Below are 22,178 nucleotides of genomic sequence, written 5' to 3'. Positions count from 1 at the left end.
AAGGGGCACAGCCACCGGGGTACTCCTTATTACCTGACTCTTCCCCTTCCCCCTCCTAACCGTGACCCACTTGTCTGCCTCCCGTGGCCCCGGCGTGACCACCTGCCTGCAACTCCTCTCTATCAACTCCTCACTCTCCCTGACCAGACGAAGGTCATCGAGCTGCAGCTCCAGTTCCGTAACGCGGTCCCTTAGGAGCTGCATCTCGATGCACTTGGCCCAGATGTAGACGTCCAGGAGGCTTGGAGACTCCAGGGCCTCCCACATCCGACACCGAGAACAGCAAACTGCCCTCACGCTCATACTGCCCCTCTTCTCAAATAACAGCAGAAAATGAATGCCAAACCTTCCTCGCCTCGCCCGTTTCCGCCTAAGCCCGTTGAGCCGAAGCCCTTAAGTCTTCACTCTGCTCCCGGCTCACTCCGCAGCCCGCAAACTCCGCTGCCCGCTCTATGAGGCTCTGTTCCTTTTAAATCTGCCGCGCTGCACAGCCCGACGTCACACGCCTGCGCAGTCCCGCCTCTCAGATCATGTTGCATAAGTCTCTGGTGAGGCCGCTCTTTGTGTGCACTTTTGTTGTGGGAAAGACCTTGTTGGGCTGGAGATGGTGTGGAGTACATTCAGGAGGGTGCTGCCTGAGTTATAGGGACTGTCTGTCATGCTGGATCTTTAACCCTTGATGTTGTGAATGAGAGATAACCTCATAGAGTTTATAAAATCACGAGGAGTGTGGGTAAAGTAGACAGTCACAATAACAGCATCTGCCCAGGATCATCACCCATTGTCCTTCGAGACAGATGGATGCCAACCCTTCAACCAACAGGCCCAGAGCCATCAAACCATCTAAAGGCCTCATCTCCAGCCCTTTACCTTTCCAACCCAGCTGGCTTCACCTATCACCATAGCTGTCCTCCTTCCCCTCTCCCCCTCCTTTTTATTCTGGCATCTTCCCCCTTCCTTTCCAGTCCTGAAGAGGGGAATCGGCCGGAAACATCGACTGTTTACAGTATTCATTTCCATGGTTGCTGCCTGACCTGTGAGTTCTTCCAGCACTTTGTGTGTGTTGCTCTGGATTTCCAGCGTCTGCAGAATCCCTTGTGTTAATGAGACTGCAATGCCTCCCTGTTTGTTCAGTGTAAGACAGCATACTGACGATTCAATTACTAAAAACACAATGACTACATTTAAAATAACCTCCGAGTTATTTAGAGTGACATCTAAGTCACAACATTTTAATTTGTTTTTATTTATTCATTTGGGATGTGGGCGTCGCCACCTAAGCCAGCATTTATTGCTCATCCCTAGTTGCCCTTGGGACGGTGGTGATGAGCTGTCTTCTTGAACCGCTGCAGTCCCTGAGGTGTAGGTACACCCGCAGTGCTGTTAGGGAGGGAGTTCCATGATTTTGACCCAGCGACAATGAAGGAACGGCGATATGTTTCCAAGTCAGGATGGTGAGTGATTTCCGGGTGGTGGTGTTCCCAGGTACCTACTGTTCTCGTCATTCTAGGTGGTAATGGTCGTGGGTCTGGAAGGTGCTGCCTAGGGAACTTTGAATTAAAAATGAAATGGAATTAAAAACAAACAACTTTGAAGCGGGTCATTGTTGAGTTGCACCGGGAAAAGCCGGCTCTCAGTCCGGATGTCCGTGAAAAAAAAGACTTTACTATGTCTCCTGCTGGGTGGTGGGAGATTGAACGGGTGATTACTGGGCTGGGATGATTCCACCACGGCTTTGCCAGCCCGCCGTCGACATCGTGAGTTGTAGACGGTTTCCGTATCTGGTAGTTGTGTGGTAGTGGTGTCCTGTGCAGTCCTGATCACCCACTTGTCGAGGCAGTCATGGTACAGTATTCAGTTATTATACTGTAATCAGCCAAACAGAGCAGCGCCATCTAGCGGCTGCTAGGGGAAGGTGCAAAGACTTGGGTCTTGGCCAAGGTTTAATCGATTGGCCTCGTTTCCAGAGATCACTGCAGTTTATAGTTTATGTTGTATGTATTTCTAGTTTCTGGTTACGCCTTTTTAAAATGCTATTTAGCACGATTTGATTGGGTCGGACTGACTGGCAGGCAACGATTGACACAGTATTAAATTGAACTGAGCTGAACATCCCCGGACTGATTCAATGACTTTGCAGATTGAAGTTTAATATTCTGTGTGTTATTCACTTGCCTTTTTTTTTCTCTGTCATTTGTGTGACTTTTTCTTTTTTTGCACGTCGGGTGTCTGATGTTTTTTTCTTTGAACGGGTTCCAATGTGTTTTGTTTTGTTTCATGATTGTCTTTGGGAAAATGATCCTCAGGGTTGTACACTACATACAGACTTTGATAATTAATGTATTTGAATCTTTGAATATGGCAGCAACTCAATGCATAAAACCATGCGGGCGTGGTTCAGGTGTTGTTCAGACCAAACGGCAGAATGGGGGAAGAAATGTGACTTTGCCTGTGGAATGATAGTTGGTGCCAGACGGGGTGGTTTGAGTATCTCAGAAACTGCTGATCCCCTGGGATTTTCATGCACAACAGTCTCTAGAGTTTACAGAGAATGGTGCAAAAAAAAAACAAAAAAAATCCAATGAGCAGCCGTTCTGGTGGATGTAAATGCCTTGTTAATGAGAGGGGTCGGAGGAGAATGGCCAGACTGGTTCAAGCAGACAGGAAGGCGACAGTAACTCAAATAACCACACGTTACAACAGTGGTGTGCAGAAGAGCATCTCTGAATGCACAACACTTCGAACCTTGCAGTGGACGGGCTACAGCAGCAGAAGACCAGGAACATACACACAGCGGCCACTTTATTAGGGGCAGGATGTATCTCATGAAGGGGCTACTGAGCACAGAGAGGGTTACTAGAAGGGCTGCAGATGACTCAATTAACTGAGTTCTAATACAGAGAATCCCTTTGCTTATTACGTGCCGTGATGTATGAGGTGGGCAATTTTGGTCTTTCCGTGACAATGTTTGTTCTTGGCAATTTTTTTTTCCCTGCACGAGTGGTTTGCCAACGCCTTCTTCTGGGCAGTGTCCTTACAAGACGGGTGACCCCGGCCATTATCAATACTCTTCCGAGATTGCCTGCCTGGCGTCAGTTGTCACATAACCAGGACTTGTGATCTGCATCGGCTGCTCGTACGACCATCCACCCCCCGCTCCCGTGGCTTCACGTGACTCTGATCAGGGGCTAAGCAAGTGCTACACTTTGCCCAAGGGTGCCCTGCAGGCTAGCGGAGGGAAGGAGCACCTTACAACTCCTGTGGTAGAGACACATCTCCACCTCACCCCGCAAAAATAGTGAATAATGTTGTCAAAAGGACCAGATCAGTTACGGACGTGGGCGTAGAGAAGGCAGACGGAGTTTAATCTGCAGAAGTGTGAGGCTTGGTACCTTCTGGGGGCCCAGTGCAAGGGGAGATGGAGGTCGATGGGGTTGTGGAGGGGTGTGGTTCCGGTGGAGGTTGATGGGGGTGTTGTCCCGGTGGAGGTTGATGGGGGTGTGGAGGGATGTGGTCCCGGTGGAGGTCGATGGGGGCGTGGAGGGATGTGGTCCCGGTGGAGGTCGATGGGGTTGTGGAGGGGTGTGGACCCGGTGGCGGTCGATGGGAGTGTGGAGGGGTGTGGACCTGGTGAAGGACGATGGCGGTGTGGAGGGATGTGGTCCTGGTGGAGGTCGATGGGGGTGTGGAGGGATGTGGTCCCGGTGGAGGTCGATGGGGTGTGGAGGGATGTGGTCCCGGTGGAGGTCGATGGGGGTGTAGAGGTATGTGGTCCCAGTGGAGGTTGATGGGGATGTGGAAGGATGTGGTCCCGGTGGAGGACGATGGGGGTGTGGAGGGGTGTGGTCCCGGTGGAGGTCGATGGGGGTGTGGAGGGATGTGGTCCCGGTGGAGGTTGATGGGGGTGTGGAGGGATGTGGTCCCGGTGGAGGTCGATGGGGGTGTGGAGGGATGTGGTCCCGGTGGAGGTTGATGGGGGTGTAGAGGTATGTGGTCCCAGTGGAGGTTGATGGGGATGTGGAAGGATGTGGTCCCGGTGGAGGTCGATGGGGGTGTGGAGGGGTGTGGTCCCGGTGGAGGTCGATGGGGTTGTGGAGGGGTGTGGTCCCGGTGGAGGTCGATGGGGGTGTGGAGGGATGTGGTCCCAGTGGATGTCGATGGGGGTACAGAGGGATGTGGTCCCGGTGGAGGTCGATGGGGATGTGGTCCCGTTGGAGATCGATGGGGGTGTGGAGGGATGTGGTCCCGGTGGAGGTCGATGGGGATGTGGTCCCGTTGGAGATCGATGGGGGTGTGGAGGGATGTGGACCCGTTGGAGATCGATGGGGGTGTGGAGGGATGTGTTCCCGGTGAAGGTCGATGGGGATGTGGTCCCGGTGGAGATCGATGGGGGTGTGGAGGGATGTGGACCCGTTGGAGATCGATGGGGGTGTGGAGGGATGTGTTCCCGGTGAAGGTCGATGGGGATGTGGTCCCGGTGGAGGTTGATGGGGGTGTGGAGGGATGTGGTCCCAGAGGAGGTCGATGGGGGTGTGGTCCCGTTGGAGATCGATGGGGGTGTGGAGGGATGTGTTCCCGGTGGAGGTCGATGGGGATGTGGTCCCGTTGGAGATCGATGGGGGTGTGGAGGGATGTGGTCCCAGAGGAGGTCGATGGGGGTGTGGAGGGGTGTGGTCCCGGTGGAGATCGATGGGGGCGTGGAGGGATGTGGTCCCGGTGGAGGTCGATGGGGGTGTGGAGGGATGTGGTCCCGGTGGAGGTCGATGGGGGTGTAGAGGTATGTGGTCCCAGTGGAGGTTGATGGGGATGTGGAAGGATGTGGTCCCGGTGGAGGACGATGGGGGTGTGGAGGGGTGTGGTCCCGGTGGAGGTCGATGGGGGTGTGGAGGGATGTGGTCCCGGTGGAGGTTGATGGGGGTGTGGAGGGATGTGGTCCCGGTGGAGGTCGATGGGGGTGTGGAGGGATGTCGTCCCGGTCCAGGTCGATGGGGGTGTAGAGGTATGTGGTCCCAGTGGAGGTTGATGGGGATGTGGAAGGATGTGGTCCCGGTGGAGGTCGATGGGGGTGTGGAGGGGTGTGGTCCCGGTGGAGGTCGATGGGGTTGTGGAGGGGTGTGGTCCCGGTGGAGGTCGATGGGGGTGTGGAGGGATGTGGTCCCAGTGGATGTCGATGGGGGTACAGAGGGATGTGGTCCCGGTGGAGGTCGATGGGGATGTGGTCCCGTTGGAGATCGATGGGGGTGTGGAGGGATGTGGTCCCGGTGGAGGTCGATGGGGATGTGGTCCCGTTGGAGATCGATGGGGGTGTGGAGGGATGTGGACCCGTTGGAGATCGATGGGGGTGTGGAGGGATGTGTTCCCGGTGAAGGTCGATGGGGATGTGGTCCCGGTGGAGATCGATGGGGGTGTGGAGGGATGTGGACCCGTTGGAGATCGATGGGGGTGTGGAGGGATGTGTTCCCGGTGAAGGTCGATGGGGATGTGGTCCCGGTGGAGGTTGATGGGGGTGTGGAGGGATGTAGTCCCAGAGGAGGTCGATGGGGGTGTGGTCCCGTTGGAGATCGATGGGGGTGTGGAGGGATGTGTTCCCGGTGGAGGTCGATGGGGATGTGGTCCCGTTGGAGATCGATGGGGGTGTGGAGGGATGTGGTCCCAGAGGAGGTCGATGGGGGTGTGGAGGGGTGTGGTCCCGGTGGAGATCGATGGGGGCGTGGAGGGATGTGGTCCCGGTGGAGGTCGATGGGGATGTGGACGGGTGTGGTCCCGGTGGAGGTCGATAGGGGGGTGGACGGGTGTGGTCCCAGTGGAGGTCGATGGGGGTGTGGAGTGATGTTGTCCCGGTGGAGGTCGATGGGGATGTGGAGGGATGTGGTCCCGGTGGAGGTCGATAGGGATGTGGTCCGGTGGAGGTCGATGGGGGTATGGAGGGATGTGGTCCCGGTGGAGGTCGATAGGGGTGTGGAGGGATGTGGTCCTGGTGGAGGTCGATGGGGGTGTGGAGGGATGTGGTCCTGGTTGAGGTCAATGGGGGTATGGAGGGATGTGGTCCCGGTGGAGGTCGATGGGGGTGTGGAGGGATGTGGTCCCGGTGGAGGTCGATGTGGGTGTAGAAGGATGTGGTCCCGGTGGAGTTCGATGGGGTTCTGGATGGATGTGGTCCCGGTGGAGGTTGATGGGGGTGTGGAGGGATGTGGTTCCGGTGGAGGTTGATGGGGGAGTGGAGGGATGTGGTCCCGGTGGAGGTCGATGGGGGTGTAGAAGGATGTGGTCCCGGTGGAGTTCGATGGGGTTCTGGATGGATGTGGTCCCGGTGGAGGTTGATGGGGGTGTGGAGGGATGTGGTCCCGGTGCAGGTCGATGGGCGTGTGGAGTGATGTGGTCCCGGTGGAGGTCGATGAGGTTGTGTAGGGGTGTTGTCCCGTGGAGGTCAAAGGGGGTGTGGAGGGATGTGGTCCCGGTGGAGGTCGATGGGGGTGTGGAGGGATGTGGTTCCGGTGGAGGTCGATGGGGATGTGGAGGGATGTGGACCCGGTGGCGGTCGGTGGGGGTGTGGAGGGATGTGGTCCCGGTGGAGGTTGATGGGGGTGTGGAGGGGTGTGGTCCCGGTGGAGGTTGATGGGGGTGTGGAAGGATGTGGTCCCGGTGGAGGTCGATGGGGCTGTGGAGGGATGTGGTCCCGGTGGAGGTTGATGGGGGTGTGGAGGGATGTGGTTCCAGTGGATGTTGATGGTGGTGTGGAGGGATGTGGTCCCAGTGGAGGTTGATGGGGGTGTGGAGGGATGTGGTGCCGGTGGAGGTCGATGAGGTTATGGAGGGATGTGGTCCCGGTGGAGGTCGATAGGGGTGTGGAGGGATGTGGTTCCGGTGCAGGTCGATGTGATGTGGAGGGATGTGGTCCCGGTGGAGGTCGATGGGGGTGTGGAGGGATGTGGTCCTGGTTGAGGTCAATGGGGGTATGGAGGGATGTGGTCCCGGTGGAGGTCGATGGGGGTGTGGAGGGATGTGGTTCCGGTGGAGGTTGATGGGGGTGTGGAGGGATGTGGTCCCGGTGCAGGTCGGTGGGGGTCTGGAGGTATGTGGTCCCTGTGGAGGTTGATGGGGATGTGGAAGGATGTGGTCCCGGTGGAGGACGATGGCGGTGTGGAGTGATGTGGTCCCGGTGGAGGTCGATTGGGGTGCGGAGGGATGTGGACCTGGTGGAGGTCGATGGGGGTGTGGAGGGATGTGGTCCTGGTGGAGGTCGATTGGGGTGCGGAGGGATGTGGTCGTGGTGCAGGTCGATGGGGGTGTGGAGGTATGTGGTCCCAGTGGAGGTTGATGGGGATGTGGAAGGATGTGGTCCCGGTGGAGGTCGATGGGGGTGTGGAGTGATGTGGTCCAGGTGGAGGTTGATGGGGGTATGGAGGGATGTGGTTCCGGTGGAGGTTGATGGGGGTGTGGAGGGATGTGGTCCCGGTGGAGGTTGATGGGGGTGTGGAGGGATGTGGTCCCGGTGGAGGTTGATGGGGGTGTGGAGGGATGTGGTCCCGGTGGAGGTTGATGGGGGTGTGGAGGGATGTGGTCCCGGTGGAGGTCGATGGGGGTGTGGAGGGATGTCGTCCCGGTCCAGGTCGATGGGGGTGTAGAGGTATGTGGTCCCAGTGGAGGTTGATGGGGATGTGGAAGGATGTGGTCCCGGTGGAGGTTGATGGGGATGTGGAAGGATGTGGTCCCGGTGGAGGTCGATGGGAGTGTGGAGGGATGTGGTCCCGGTGGAGGTCGATGGGGTTGTGGAGGGGTGTGGTCCCGGTGGAGGTCGATGGGGGTGTGGAGGGATGTGGTCCCAGTGGATGTCGATGGGGGTACAGAGGGATGTGGTCCCGGTGGAGGTCGATGGGGATGTGGTCCCGTTGGAGATCGATGGGGGTGTGGAGTGATGTGGTCCAGGTGGAGGTTGATGGGGGTATGGAGGGATGTGGTTCCGGTGGAGGTTGATGGGGGTGTGGAGGGATGTGGTCCCGGTGGAGGTTGATGGGGGTGTGGAGGGATGTGGTCCCGGTGGAGGTTGATGGGGGTGTGGAGGGATGTGGTCCCGGTGGAGGTCGATGGGGGTGTGGAGGGATGTCGTCCCGGTCCAGGTCGATGGGGGTGTAGAGGTATGTGGTCCCAGTGGAGGTTGATGGGGATGTGGAAGGATGTGGTCCCGGTGGAGGACGATGCGGGTGTGGAGGGATGTGGTCCCGGTGGAGGTCGATGGGGGTGTGGAGGGATGTGGTCCCGGTGGAGGTCGATGGGGGTGTGGAGGGATGTTGTCCCGGTGGAGGTTGATGGGGGTGTGGAGGGATGTGGTCCCGGTGGAGGTTGATGGGGGTGTGGAGGGATGTGGTCCCGGTGGAGGTTGATGGGGGTGTGGAGGTATGTGGTCCCGGTGGAGGTCGATGGGGGTGTGGAGGGATGTGGTCCCGGTGGAGGTCGATGGGGGTGTGGAGGGATGTCGTCCCGGTCCAGGTCGATGGGGGTGTAGAGGTATGTGGTCCCAGTGGAGGTTGATGGGGATGTGGAAGGATGTGGTCCCGGTGGAGGTCGATGGGGGTGTGGAGGGGTGTGGTCCCGGTGGAGGTCGATGGGGTTGTGGAGGGGTGTGGTCCCGGTGGAGGTTGATGGGGATGTGGAGGGATGTGGTCCCAGTGGATGTCGATGGGGGTACAGAGGGATGTGGTCCCGGTGGAGGTCGATGGGGATGTGGTCCCGTTGGAGATCGATGGGGGTGTGGAGGGATGTGGTTCCGGTGGAGGTTGATGGGGATGTGGTCCCGTTGGAGATCGATGGGGGTGTGGAGGGATGTGGTTCCGGTGGAGGTTGATGGGGGTGTGGAGGGGTGTGGTCCCGGTGGAGGTTGATGGGGATGTGGAAGGATGTGGTCCCGGTGGAGGTCGATGGGGGTGTGGAGTGATGTGGTCCAGGTGGAGGTCGATGGCGGTGTGGAGGGGTGTTGTCCCGGCGGAGGTCGATGGGGGTGTGGAGTGATGTGGTCCAGGTGGAGGTTGATGGGGGTATGGAGGGATGTGGTTCCGGTGGAGGTTGATGGGGGTGTGGAGGGATGTGGTCCCGGTGGAGGTTGATGGGGGTGTGGAGGGATGTGGTCCCGGTGGAGGTTGATGGGGGTGTGGAGGGATGTGGTCCCGGTGGAGGTTGATGGGGGTGTGGAGGGATGTGGTCCCGGTGGAGGTCGATGGGGGTGTGGAGGGATGTCGTCCCGGTCCAGGTCGATGGGGGTGTAGAGGTATGTGGTCCCAGTGGAGGTTGATGGGGATGTGGAAGGATGTGGTCCCGGTGGAGGTTGATGGGGATGTGGAAGGATGTGGTCCCGGTGGAGGTCGATGGGAGTGTGGAGGGATGTGGTCCCGGTGGAGGTCGATGGGGTTGTGGAGGGGTGTGGTCCCGGTGGAGGTCGATGGGGGTGTGGAGGGATGTGGTCCCAGTGGATGTCGATGGGGGTACAGAGGGATGTGGTCCCGGTGGAGGTCGATGGGGATGTGGTCCCGTTGGAGATCGATGGGGGTGTGGAGTGATGTGGTCCAGGTGGAGGTTGATGGGGGTATGGAGGGATGTGGTTCCGGTGGAGGTTGATGGGGGTGTGGAGGGATGTGGTCCCGGTGGAGGTTGATGGGGGTGTGGAGGGATGTGGTCCCGGTGGAGGTTGATGGGGGTGTGGAGGGATGTGGTCCCGGTGGAGGTCGATGGGGGTGTGGAGGGATGTCGTCCCGGTCCAGGTCGATGGGGGTGTAGAGGTATGTGGTCCCAGTGGAGGTTGATGGGGATGTGGAAGGATGTGGTCCCGGTGGAGGACGATGGGGGTGTGGAGGGATGTGGTCCCGGTGGAGGTCGATGGGGGTGTGGAGGGATGTGGTCCCGGTGGAGGTCGATGGGGGTGTGGAGGGATGTGGTCCCGGTGGAGGTTGATGGGGGTGTGGAGGGATGTGGTCCCGGTGGAGGTTGATGGGGGTGTGGAGGTATGTGGTCCCGGTGGAGGTTGATGGGGGTGTGGAGGGATGTGGTCCCGGTGGAGGTCGATGGGGGTGTGGAGGGATGTCGTCCCGGTCCAGGTCGATGGGGGTGTAGAGGTATGTGGTCCCAGTGGAGGTTGATGGGGATGTGGAAGGATGTGGTCCCGGTGGAGGTCGATGGGGGTGTGGAGGGGTGTGGTCCCGGTGGAGGTCGATGGGGTTGTGGAGGGGTGTGGTCCCGGTGGAGGTTGATGGGGATGTGGAGGGATGTGGTCCCAGTGGATGTCGATGGGGGTACAGAGGGATGTGGTCCCGGTGGAGGTCGATGGGGATGTGGTCCCGTTGGAGATCGATGGGGGTGTGGAGGGATGTGGTTCCGGTGGAGGTTGATGGGGATGTGGTCCCGTTGGAGATCGATGGGGGTGTGGAGGGATGTGGTTCCGGTGGAGGTTGATGGGGGTGTGGAGGGGTGTGGTCCCGGTGGAGGTTGATGGGGATGTGGAAGGATGTGGTCCCGGTGGAGGTCGATGGGGGTGTGGAGTGATGTGGTCCAGGTGGAGGTCGATGGCGGTGTGGAGGGGTGTTGTCCCGGCGGAGGTCGATGGGGGTGTGGAGGGACGTGGTCACGGTGGAGGTTGATGGGGGTGTGGAGGGATGTGGTCACGGTGGAGGTTGATGGGGGTGTGGTTCCGGTGGAGGTTGATGGGGATGTGGAGGGATGTGGTGACGGTGGAGGTTGATGGGGATGTGGAGGGGTGTGGTCCCGGTGGAGGTTGATGGGGGTGTGGAGGGGTGTGGTCCCGGTGGAGGACGATGGGGGTGTGGAGGGGTGTGGTCCCGGTGGAGGTTGATGGGGGTGTGGAGGGATGTGGTTCCGGTGGAGGTTGATGGGGGTGTGGAGGGGTGTGGTTCCGGTGGAGGTTGATGGGGGAGTGGAGGGGTGTGGTTCTGGTGGAGGACGATGGGGGTGTGGAGGGGTGTGGTCCCGGTGGAGGTTGATGGGGGTGTGGAGGGATGTGGTTCCGGTGGAGGTTGATGGGGGTGTGGAGGGGTGTGGTTCCGGTGGAGGTTGATGGGGGTGTGGAGGGATGTGGTCCCGGTGGAGGTTGATGGGGGTGTGGAGGGATGTGGTCCCGGTGGAGGTTGATGGGGGTGTGGAGGGGTGTGGTCCCGGTGGAGGTTGATGGGGGTGTGGAGGGGTGTGGTTCCGGTGGAGGTTGATGGGGGTGTGGAGGGATGTGGTCCCGGTGGAGGTTGATGGGGGTGTGGAGGGGTGTGGTTCCGGTGGAGGTTGATGGGGGTGTGGTTCCGGTGGAGGTCGATGGGGGTGTGGAGGGGTGTGGTCACGGTTGAGGTTGATGGGGGTGTGGAGGGATGTGGTCCCAGTGGAGGTTGATGGGGGTGTGGAGGGATGTGGTCACGGTGGAGGTTGATGGGGGTGTGGAGGGATGTGGTTCCGGTGGAGGTTGATGGGGGTGTGGAGGGGTGTGGTTCCGGTGGAGGTTGATGGGGGTGTGGAGGGATGTGGTCCCGGTGGAGGTTGATGGGGGTGTGGAGGGATGTGGTCACGGTGGAGGTTGATGGGGGTGTGGAGGGATGTGGTCCCGGTGGAGGTTGATGGGGGTGTGGAGGGGTGTGGTTCCGGTGGAGGTTGATGGGGGTGTGGTTCCGGTGGAGGTCGATGGGGGTGTGGAGGGGTGTGGTCACGGTGGAGGTTGATGGGGGTGTGGAGGGATGTGGTCCCAGTGGAGGTTGATGGGGGTGTGGAGGGATGTGGTTCCGGTGGAGGTCGATGGGGGTGTGGAGGTATGTGGTCCCGGTGGAGGTTGATGGGGGTGTGGAGGGATGTGGTCCCGGTGGAGGTTGATGGGGGTGTGGAGGGATGTGGTCCCGGTGGAGGTCGATGGGGGTGTGGAGGGATGTGGTCCCGGTGGAGATCGATGGGGGTGTAGAGGGATGTGGTCCCGGTGGAGGTCGATGGGGATGTGGTCCCGGTGGAGGTCGATGGGGCTGTGGAGGGATGTGGTCCCGGTGGAGGTCGAAGTGGGTGTAGAAGGATGTGGTCCCGGTGGAGGTCGATGGGAGTGTGGAGGGATGTGGTCCCAGTGCAGGTCGATGTGGATGTGGAGGAATGTGGTCCCGGTGGAGGTCGATGGGGGTGTGGAGGGATGTGGTCCCGGTGGAGGTCGATGGGGATGTGGAGGGATTTGGACCCAGTGGATGTTGATGGGGGTGTGGAGGGATGTGGTCCCGGTGGAGGTCGATGGGGGTGTGGAGTGATGTGGTCCAGGTGGAGGTTGATGGGGGTATGGAGGGATGTGGTTCCGGTGGAGGTTGATGGGGGTGTGGAGGGATGTGGTCCCAGTGGAGGTTGATGGGGATGTGGAAGGATGTGGTCCCGGTGGAGGTCGATGGGGGTGTGGAGGGGTGTGGTCCCGGTGGAGGTCGATGGGGTTGTGGAGGGGTGTGGTCCCGGTGGAGGTCGATGGGGGTGTGGAGGGATGTGGTCCCAGTGGATGTCGATGGGGGTACAGAGGGATGTGGTCCCGGTGGAGGTCGATGGGGATGTGGTCCCGTTGGAGATCGATGGGGGTGTGGAGGGATGTGGTCCCGGTGGAGGTCGATGGGGATGTGGTCCCGTTGGAGATCGATGGGGGTGTGGAGGGATGTGGACCCGTTGGAGATCGATGGGGGTGTGGAGGGATGTGTTCCCGGTGAAGGTCGATGGGGATGTGGTCCCGGTGGAGATCGATGGGGGTGTGGAGGGATGTGGACCCGTTGGAGATCGATGGGGGTGTGGAGGGATGTGTTCCCGGTGAAGGTCGATGGGGATGTGGTCCCGGTGGAGGTTGATGGGGGTGTGGAGGGATGTGGTCCCAGAGGAGGTCGATGGGGGTGTGGTCCCGTTGGAGATCGATGGGGGTGTGGAGGGATGTGTTCCCGGTGGAGGTCGATGGGGATGTGGTCCCGTTGGAGATCGATGGGGGTGTGGAGGGATGTGGTCCCAGAGGAGGTCGATGGGGGTGTGGAGGGGTGTGGTCCCGGTGGAGATCGATGGGGGCGTGGAGGGATGTGGTCCCGGTGGAGGTCGATGGGGATGTGGACGGGTGTGGTCCCGGTGGAGGTCGATAGGGGTGTGGACGGGTGTGGTCCCAGTGGAGGTCGATGGGGGTGTGGAGTGATGTTGTCCCGGTGGAGGTCGATGGGGATGTGGAGGGATGTGGTCCCGGTGGAGGTCGATAGGGATGTGGTCCGGTGGAGGTCGATGGGGGTATGGAGGGATGTGGTCCCGGTGGAGGTCGATAGGGGTGTGGAGGGATGTGGTCCTGGTGGAGGTCGATGGGGGTGTGGAGGCATGTGGTCCTGGTTGAGGTCAATGGGGGTATGGAGGGATGTGGTCCCGGTGGAGGTCGATGGGGGTGTGGAGGGATGTGGTCCCGGTGGAGGTCGATGTGGGTGTAGAAGGATGTGGTCCCGGTGGAGTTCGATGGGGTTCTGGATGGATGTGGTCCCGGTGGAGGTTGATGGGGGTGTGGAGGGATGTGGTCCCGGTGGAGGTTGATGGGGGTGTGGAGGGATGTGGTCCCAGTGCAGGTCGATGTGGATGTGGAGGAATGTGGTCCCGGTGGAGGTCGATGGGGGTGTGGAGGGATGTGGTCCCGGTGGAGGTCGATGGGGATGTGGAGGGATTTGGACCCAGTGGATGTTGATGGGGGTGTGGAGGGATGTGGTCCCGGTGGAGGTCGATGGGGGTGTGGAGTGATGTGGTCCAGGTGGAGGTTGATGGGGGTATGGAGGGATGTGGTTCCGGTGGAGGTTGATGGGGGTGTGGAGGGATGTGGTCCCAGTGGAGGTTGATGGGGATGTGGAAGGATGTGGTCCCGGTGGAGGTCGATGGGGGTGTGGAGGGGTGTGGTCCCGGTGGAGGTCGATGGGGTTGTGGAGGGGTGTGGTCCCGGTGGAGGTCGATGGGGGTGTGGAGGGATGTGGTCCCAGTGGATGTCGATGGGGGTACAGAGGGATGTGGTCCCGGTGGAGGTCGATGGGGATGTGGTCCCGTTGGAGATCGATGGGGGTGTGGAGGGATGTGGTCCCGGTGGAGGTCGATGGGGATGTGGTCCCGTTGGAGATCGATGGGGGTGTGGAGGGATGTGGACCCGTTGGAGATCGATGGGGGTGTGGAGGGATGTGTTCCCGGTGAAGGTCGATGGGGATGTGGTCCCGGTGGAGATCGATGGGGGTGTGGAGGGATGTGGACCCGTTGGAGATCGATGGGGGTGTGGAGGGATGTGTTCCCGGTGAAGGTCGATGGGGATGTGGTCCCGGTGGAGGTTGATGGGGGTGTGGAGGGATGTGGTCCCAGAGGAGGTCGATGGGGGTGTGGTCCCGTTGGAGATCGATGGGGGTGTGGAGGGATGTGTTCCCGGTGGAGGTCGATGGGGATGTGGTCCCGTTGGAGATCGATGGGGGTGTGGAGGGATGTGGTCCCGGTGGAGGTCGATGGGGATGTGGACGGGTGTGGTCCCGGTGGAGGTCGATAGGGGTGTGGACGGGTGTGGTCCCAGTGGAGGTCGATGGGGGTGTGGAGTGATGTTGTCCCGGTGGAGGTCGATGGGGATGTGGAGGGATGTGGTCCCGGTGGAGGTCGATAGGGATGTGGTCCGGTGGAGGTCGATGGGGGTATGGAGGGATGTGGTCCCGGTGGAGGTCGATAGGGGTGTGGAGGGATGTGGTCCTGGTGGAGGTCGATGGGGGTGTGGAGGCATGTGGTCCTGGTTGAGGTCAATGGGGGTATGGAGGGATGTGGTCCCGGTGGAGGTCGATGGGGGTGTGGAGGGATGTGGTCCCGGTGGAGGTCGATGTGGGTGTAGAAGGATGTGGTCCCGGTGGAGTTCGATGGGGTTCTGGATGGATGTGGTCCCGGTGGAGGTTGATGGGGGTGTGGAGGGATGTGGTTCCGGTGGAGGTTGATGGGGGAGTGGAGGGATGTGGTCCCGGTGGAGGTCGATGGGGGTGTAGAAGGATGTGGTCCCGGTGGAGTTCGATGGGGTTCTGGATGGATGTGGTCCCGGTGGAGGTTGATGGGGGTGTGGAGGGATGTGGTCCCGGTGCAGGTCGATGGGCGTGTGGAGTGATGTGGTCCCGGTGGAGGTCGATGAGGTTGTGTAGGGGTGTTGTCCCGTGGAGGTCAAAGGGGGTGTGGAGGGATGTGGTCCCGGTGGAGGTCGATGGGGGTGTGGAGGGATGTGGTTCCGGTGGAGGTCGATGGGGATGTGGAGGGATGTGGACCCGGTGGCGGTCGGTGGGGGTGTGGAGGGATGTGGTCCCGGTGGAGGTTGATGGGGGTGTGGAGGGGTGTGGTCCCGGTGGAGGTTGATGGGGGTGTGGAAGGATGTGGTCCCGGTGGAGGTCGATGGGGCTGTGGAGGGATGTGGTCCCGGTGGAGGTTGATGGGGGTGTGGAGGGATGTGGTTCCAGTGGATGTTGATGGTGGTGTGGAGGGATGTGGTCCCAGTGGAGGTTGATGGGGGTGTGGAGGGATGTGGTGCCGGTGGAGGTCGATGAGGTTATGGAGGGATGTGGTCCCGGTGGAGGTCGATAGGGGTGTGGAGGGATGTGGTTCCGGTGCAGGTCGATGTGATGTGGAGGGATGTGGTCCCGGTGGTGGTCGATGGGGGTGTGGAGGGATGTGGTCCTGGTTGAGGTCAATGGGGGTATGGAGGGATGTGGTCCCGGTGGAGGTCGATGGGGGTGTGGAGGAATGTGGTTCCGGTGGAGGTTGATGGGGGTGTGGAGGGATGTGGTCCCGGTGCAGGTCGGTGGGGGTCTGGAGGTATGTGGTCCCTGTGGAGGTTGATGGGGATGTGGAAGGATGTGGTCCCGGTGGAGGACGATGGCGGTGTGGAGTGATGTGGTCCCGGTGGAGGTCGATTGGGGTGCGGAGGGATGTGGACCTGGTGGAGGTCGATGGGGGTGTGGAGGGATGTGGTCCTGGTGGAGGTCGATTGGGGTGCGGAGGGATGTGGTCGTGGTGCAGGTCGATGGGGGTGTGGAGGTATGTGGTCCCAGTGGAGGTTGATGGGGATGTGGAAGGATGTGGTCCCGGTGGAGGTCGATGGGGGTGTGGAGTGATGTGGTCCAGGTGGAGGTTGATGGGCGTATGGAGGGATGTGGTTCCGGTGGAGGTTGATGGGGGTGTGGAGGGATGTGGTCCCGGTGGAGGTTGATGGGGGTGTGGAGGGATGTGGTCCCGGTGGAGGTTGATGGGGGTGTGGAGGGATGTGGTCCCGGTGGAGGTTGATGGGGGTGTGGAGGGATGTGGTCCCGGTGGAGGTCGATGGGGGTGTGGAGGGATGTCGTCCCGGTCCAGGTCGATGGGGGTGTAGAGGTATGTGGTCCCAGTGGAGGTTGATGGGGATGTGGAAGGATGTGGTCCCGGTGGAGGTTGATGGGGATGTGGAAGGATGTGGTCCCGGTGGAGGTCGATGGGAGTGTGGAGGGATGTGGTCCCGGTGGAGGTCGATGGGGTTGTGGAGGGGTGTGGTCCCGGTGGAGGTCGATGGGGGTGTAGAGGGATTTGGTCCCAGTGGATGTCGATGGGGGTACAGAGGGATGTGGTCCCGGTGGAGGTCGATGGGGATGTGGTCCCGTTGGAGATCGATGGGGGTGTGGAGTGATGTGGTCCAGGTGGAGGTTGATGGGGGTATGGAGGGATGTGGTTCCGGTGGAGGTTGATGGGGGTGTGGAGGGATGTGGTCCCGGTGGAGGTTGATGGGGGTGTGGAGGGATGTGGTCCCGGTGGAGGTTGATGGGGGTGTGGAGGGATGTGGTCCCGGTGGAGGTCGATGGGGGTGTGGAGGGATGTCGTCCCGGTCCAGGTCGATGGGGGTGTAGAGGTATGTGGTCCCAGTGGAGGTTGATGGGGATGTGGAAGGATGTGGTCCCGGTGGAGGACGATGGGGGTGTGGAGGGATGTGGTCCCGGTGGAGGTCGATGGGGGTGTGGAGGGATGTGGTCCCGGTGGAGGTCGATGGGGGTGTGGAGGGATGTTGTCCCGGTGGAGGTTGATGGGGGTGTGGAGGGATGTGGTCCCGGTGGAGGTTGATGGGGGTGTGGACGGGTGTGGTCCCGGTGGAGGTTGATGGGGGTGTGGAGGGATGTGGTCCCGGTGGAGGTTGATGAGGGTGTGGAGGGATGTGGTCCCGGTGGAGATCGATGGGGGTGTAGAGGGATGTGGTCCCGGTGGAGGTCGATGGGGATGTGGTCCCGGTGGAGGTCGATGGGGCTGTGGAGGGATGTGGTCCCGGTGGAGGTCGAAGTGGGTGTAGAAGGATGTGGTCCCGGTGGAGGTCGATGGGAGTGTGGAGGGATGTGGTCCCAGTGCAGGTCGATGTGGATGTGGAGGAATGTGGTCCCGGTGGAGGTCGATGGGGGTGTGGAGGGATGTGGTCCCGGTGGAGGTCGATGGGGATGTGGAGGGATTTGGACCCAGTGGATGTTGATGGGGGTGTGGAGGGATGTGGTCCCGGTGGAGGTTGATGGGGGTGTGGAGGGATGTGGTTCCGGTGGAGGTTGATGGGGGTGTGGAGGGATGTGGTCCCGGTGGAGGCTGATGGGGGTGTGGAGGGATGTGGTCCCGGTGGAGGTTGATGGGGGTGTGGAGGGATGTGGTCACGGTGGAGGTTGATGGGAGTGTGGAGGGGTGTGGTCTCGGTGGAGGTCGCTGGGGGTGTGGAGGGATGTGGTCCTGGTTGAGGTCAATGGGGGTGTGGAGAGATGTGGTTCCGGTGGAGGTCGATGGGGATGTGGAGGGATGTGGTTCCGGTGGAGGTCGATGGGGGTGTGGAGTGATGTGGTCCCGGTGGAGGTTGATGGGGGTGTGGAGGGATGTGGTCCTGGTTGAGGTCAATGGGGGTGTGGAGAGATGTGGTCCCGGTGGAGGTTGATGGGGGTGTGGAGGGGTGTGGTCCCGGTGGAGGTCGATGGGGGTGTGGAGGGATGTGGTCCCGGTGGAGGTCGATGGGGGTGTGGAGGGATGTGGTCCCGGTGGAGGTTGATGGGGGTGTGGTCCCGGTGGAGGTTGATGGGGGTGTGGAGGGATGTGGTCCCAGTGGAGGTTGATGGGGATGTGGAGGGATGTGGTCACGGTGGAGGTTGATGGGGGTGTGGAGGGATGTGGTCCCGGTGGAGGTCGATGGGGGTGTGGAGGGATGTGGTCCCGGTGGAGGTTGATGGGGGTGTGGAGGGGTGTGGTTCCGGTGGAGGTTGATGGGGGTGTGGAGGGGTGTGGTTCCGGTGGAGGTTGATGGGGGTGTGGAGGGATGTGGTCCCGGTGGAGTTTGATGGGGGTGTGGAGGGGTGTGGTCCCGGTGGAGGTTGATGGGGGTGTGGAGGGGTGTGGTCCCGGTGGAGGTTGATGGGGGTGTGGAGGGATGTGGTCCCGGTGGAGGTTGATGGGGGTGTGGAGGGGTGTGGTTCCGGTGGAGGTTGATGGGGGTGTGGAGGGGTGTGGTTCCGGTGGAGGTTGATGGGGGTGTAGAGGGATGTGGTTCCGGTGGAGGTTGATGGGGGTATGGAGGGTGTGTGGTTCCGGTGGAGGTTGATGGGGGTGTGGAGGGATGTGGTCCCGGTGGAGGTTGATGGGGGTGTGGAGGGGTGTGGTTCCGGTGGAGGTTGATGGGGGTGTGGAGGGGTGTGGTTCCGGTGGAGGTTGATGGGGGTGTGGAGGGATGTGGTTCCGTTGGAGGTTGATGGGGGTGTGGAGGGATGTGGTCCCGGTGGAGGCTGATGGGGGTGTGGAGGGGTGTGGTTCCGGTGGAGGTTGATGGGGGTGTGGAGGGATGTGGTCCCGGTGGAGGCTGATGGGGGTGTGGAGGGGTGTGGTTCCGGTGGAGGTTGATGGGGGTGTGGAGGGATGTGGTTCCGGTGGAGGTTGATGGGGGTGTGGAGGGATGTGGTTCCGGTGGAGGTTGATGGGGGTGTGGAGGGGTGTGGTTCCGGTGGAGGTTGATGGGGGTGTGGAGGGATGTGGTTCCGGTGGAGGTTGATGGGGGTGTGGAGGGATGTGGTCCCGGTGGAGGCTGATGGGGGTGTGGAGGGATGTGGTCACGGTGGAGGTTGATGGGGGTGTGGAGGGATGTGGTCACGGTGGAGGTTGATGGGGGTGTGGTTCCGGTGGAGGTTGATGGGGATGTGGAGGGATGTGGTCCCGGTGGAGGTTGATGGGGGTGTGGAGGGATGTGGTCCCGGTGGAGGTTGATGGGGGTGTGGACGGGTGTGGTCCCGGTGGAGGTTGATGGGGGTGTAGAGGGATTTGTTCCAGTGGAGGTTGATGGGGGTGTGGAGGGATGTGGTCCCGGTGGAGGTTGATGGGGGTGTGGACGGGTGTGGTTCAGGTGGAGGTTAATGGGTGTGTGGTCTCGGTGGAGGTTGATGGGGGTGTGGAGGGGTGTGGTTCCGGTGCAGGTTGATGGGGGTGTGGAGGGATGTGGTCCCGGTGGAGGTTGATGGGGGTGTGGAGGGGTGTGGTCCCGGTGGAGGTTGATGGGGGTGTGGAGGGGTGTGGTTCCGGTGGAGGTTGATGGGGGTGTGGAGGGATGTGGTCCCGGTGGAGGTTGATGGGGGTGTGGAGGGGTGTGGTCCCGGTGGAGGTTGATGGGGGTGTGGAGGGGTGTGGTTCCGGTGGAGGTTGATGGGGGTGTGGAGGGGTGTGGTCCCGGTGGAGGTTGATGGGGATGTGGAAGGATGTGGTCCCGGTGGAGGTTGATGGGGGTGTGGAGGGGTGTGGTCCCGGTGGAGGTTGATGGGGGTGTGGAGGGGTGTGGTTCCGGTGGAGGTTGATGGGGGTGTGGAGGGATGTGGTCCCGGTGGAGGTTGATGGGGGTGTGGAGGGGTGTTTGTCCCGGTGGAGGTTGATGGGGGTGTGGAGGGGTGTGGTTCCGGTGGAGGTTGATGGGGGTGTGGAGGGATGTGGTCCCGGTGGAGGTTGATGGGGATGTGGAAGGATGTGGTCCCGGTGGAGGTTGATGGGGGTGTGGAGGGGTGTGGTCCCGGTGGAGGTTGATGGGGGTGTGGAGGGGTGTGGTTCTGGTGGAGGTTGATGGGGGTGTGGAGGGGTGTGGTTCCGGTGGAGGTTGATGGGGGTGTGGTGGGGTGTGGTTCCGGTGGAGGTTAGTGGGGGTGTGGAGGGGTGTGGTTCCGGTGGAGGTTGATGGGGGTGTGGACGGGTGTGGTCCCGGTGGAGGTTGATGGGGGTGTCGAGGGGTGTCGTCCGGCACGGACTAGTGGGCTCTCGGGCCTGCTTCTGTGCTGTACTTTCCTGTGACTCTGAGTCATGTTGCAGCCGTATAAAATACCGGCTGCGCCTCAAATGGGGCACAGCGTGCAGTTCTGGTCTCCCCCTCAATGGAATACAGTGAAAGGCCTGTCTTGCGAACTGTTCACACAGACCATACACAGCGCATTGAGGTAGACCGAGGGAAAACAATAACAAAGCAGAATAGAGTGTCACAGTTACAGAGAAAGTGCAGTGCAGGCAGACAGTAAGTTGCAAGATCATAATGAGTAGATAGTGAGGCCTAATGTGGTACATCGAAATGGGGAACCGTTCAATACAGCGGGGCAGAAGCTGTCAATAGACAATAGGCAATAGGTGCAGGAGTAGGCCATTCGGCCCTTTGAGCCAGCACCGCCATTCACTGTGATCATGGCTGATCATTCACAATCAGTATTCAGTTCCTGCCTTATCCCCATAACCTTTGATTCCGCTATCTTTAAGAGCTCTATCCGTCTCTTTCTTGAAAGCATCCAGAGACTTGGCCTCCACAGCCTTCTGGGGCAGAGCATTCCATATATCCACCACTCTCTGGGTGAAAAAGTTTTTCCTCAACTCCGTTCTAAATGGCATACCCCTTATTCTTAAACTGTGGCCTCTGGTTCTGGACTCACCCATCAGCGGGAACATGCTTCCTGCCTCCAGCGTGTCCAATCCCTTAATAATCTTATATGTTTCAATAAGATCCCCTCTTAGCCTTCTAAATTCCAGAGTATACAATTTGGAGACCAAAACTGCACACAGTACTCCAGGTGTGGTCTCACCAGGGCCCTGTACAGCTGCAGAAGGACCTCTTTGCTCTTATACTCAATTCCCCTTGTTATGAAGGCCAGCATGCCATTAGCTTTCTTCACTGCCTGCTGTACTTGCATGCTTGCTTTGAGTGACAGATGTACGAGAACACCTAGATCTCATTGTGCTTCCCCTTTTCCTAACTTGACTCCATTTAGATAATAATCTGCCTTCCCGTTCTTACCACCAAAGTGGATAACCTCACATTTATCCACATTAAACTGCATCTGCCATGCATCTGCCCACTCACCCAGCCTGTCCAAATCACCCTGCATTCTCATAACATCCTCCTCACATTTCACACTGCCACTCAGCTTTGTGTCATCGGCAAATTTGCTAATGTTACTTTTAATTCCCTCATCTAAATCATTAATATATATTGTAAACAGCTGCGGTCCCAGCACTGGACCCTGCGGTACCCCACTGGTCACCACCTGCCATTCCAAAAGGGACCCGTTAATCGCTACTCTTTGTTTTCTGTCAGCCAGCCAATTTTCAATCCATGTCAGTACTCTGCTCCCAATACCATGTGCCCTAATTTTGCCCACTAATCTCCTGTGTGGGACTTTATCAAAGTCTGAAGGCTGATAAGTCCCCGGGACCTGATGGTCTGCATCCCAGGGTACTTGAGCAGGTGGCTTTAGAAATCGTGGACGCATTGGTGATCATCTTCCAATGTTCTATAGATTCAGGATCAGTTCATGTGGATTGGAGGGTGGCTAATGTTGTCCCTCTCTTCAAGAAGGGAGGAAGAGAGAAAACAGGGAATTATAGACCGGTTAGCCTGATGTCGGTGGTGGGAAAGATGCTGGAGTCAATTATAAAAGATGAAGTTACGACACATCTGGATGGCAGTCACAGGATCGGTCCGAGTCAGCATGGATTTACAAAGGGGAAATCGTGCTTGACTAATCTTCTGGAATTTTTTGAGGATGTAACTATGAAAATGGACAAGGGAGAGCCAGTGGATGAGGTGTACCTGGACTTTCAGAAAGCCTTTGAAAACGCGCAGAAGAGGTTAGTCGTGGATCAGAGGTTATGAGCTATGAGACTGCGGCCACACTCGG

Source organism: Mobula birostris, chromosome 29, assembly GCF_030028105.1.
Source record: "Mobula birostris isolate sMobBir1 chromosome 29, sMobBir1.hap1, whole genome shotgun sequence".
NCBI classification, from domain to species: Eukaryota; Metazoa; Chordata; class Chondrichthyes; order Myliobatiformes; family Myliobatidae; genus Mobula; species Mobula birostris.
The sequence above is the reverse complement of the archived record's forward strand: the minus strand, read 5'-3'. Positions refer to the sequence as shown.